Source organism: Camellia sinensis, chromosome 2 (assembly GCF_055761805.1).
Source record: "Camellia sinensis isolate YWXY chromosome 2, ASM5576180v1, whole genome shotgun sequence".
Taxonomy (NCBI): Eukaryota; Viridiplantae; Streptophyta; class Magnoliopsida; order Ericales; family Theaceae; genus Camellia; species Camellia sinensis.
The window spans coordinates 137,674,522-137,675,905 of record NC_138962.1 but is presented as its reverse complement, the minus strand read 5'-3'; the positions used below and the strand labels follow the sequence as shown (position 1 = coordinate 137,675,905).

Below are 1,384 nucleotides of genomic sequence, written 5' to 3'. Positions count from 1 at the left end.
CATATCAAAGAATTTGAAGTATGTGCAACCTTTGTTGAGCAAACATGTACTGAGGAAGGAATTAGGTTGAAATTGTTTCATTTTTCTCTTCGCCCTGTTTGTTTTGGGGTGTAAAGGATGGGAGGGGATTAGGATGGAGGTAGGGTTATTTAGTATTGTATCTGTTTGTAGAGTTGGGAAAGGAATTATGATGGAAGAGGGGATTAAGATGGAGGTTGAAAGGGGGATTGGGATGAAGGAGGTGGAGGTGGAGGTAGAGGTGGTATTAGAAAAATAGTGAGGGAATTAGAAATTTTTTTATTTTATTTATTTTTTACATATTGGAAATTTTTTTAAAACATTAATGTTTAATTTTTTTATATTTTTTTTGTTTTATTATTTTATATAAAAATAATTTAACAATTTCTACACTAACAACTATCATCAAGACAAACATAATTTTACTTAATCCTCTCACTATCAATCCCCTTACTATGAATCATCTCCATTCTATCTCTGAAAACAAACGGGACCTTAATGAAAAAGCGAAGACATGGCTTAATTTTTTACAATCTAGTTCAATTGGCACGTGGCAAGAGATGCAAACTAGTTTTTGAAGAAATTTTTTCCAATTCATAGAACAAACTCTTTGAAAAGACAAATTATGAATTTTTCTCAAAAAGAAGATGAAACATTTTATTAATGTTGGTAACGTTTTAAGGATTTATTAAACTCTTGCCCACATCATGAATATGAATCTTGGTGAGTTGTTAGTTTTTTTCTTTGAAAACTTGACTCCTCAAATGTTCCAATCCGTAAAGATGATGTGTAATGGTGAATTTTTTAATAAAGAACCAGATGAAGCTTTTACATATTTTAACCTATTAGCTGAGAATGCTGAATTTTGGGATACTATTGAGTCTTTAGGAAATTCAAACAAGACAAAGCCTTCCTCACCTTCATTTGGTGCTGGGAAATACGAACTTAGGGAAAAAGATAATTTGAGTGCAAGAATAACTACTTTGACTAGGAGGTTAGAGGTAGGAGTGTAAATTCGGCCCACTAGTTTGTGGCTCGGCCCGGCCAGGCTAGGGCCCAAGCTCAACTTGAGACCCTAGGCCTAGGCTTGGGGCTGGGCCGTATGTTTTGAAGCCCAACTCAGACCGTGAGCCCGACCCGCCCAGCCCACCCAATGTTCAATGTCATTTTCAAGCTATTTTGGTGGAATTTTTTTTTTTTTTTTTAAAAATAATAGTTAGGCCTGATTTTGAGCGGGCTTAGGCTAGAGATTGGGTCGGGATTTTTCCCACATAGCCCTTGTAGAGACCCTAATATTTGGTAATTACACATGAAACCCTGAGCCTTAGTTTAATAGCATTTTAGCACCTAGTTTCGTAAAAGTCGG

General features: G+C 35.6%; 1 non-coding gene across 1 annotated transcript; it reads right to left on the bottom strand.

Moving 5' to 3' along the window:
* Window positions 1-625: 625 nt before the first annotated feature.
* Window positions 626-732, bottom strand: LOC145820774 (small nucleolar RNA R71). Its single transcript, XR_014362836.1, has one exon. It is a non-coding gene; the product is annotated as a small nucleolar RNA R71 (small nucleolar RNA).
* Between the last annotated feature and the right edge of the window lie 652 nt (window positions 733-1,384).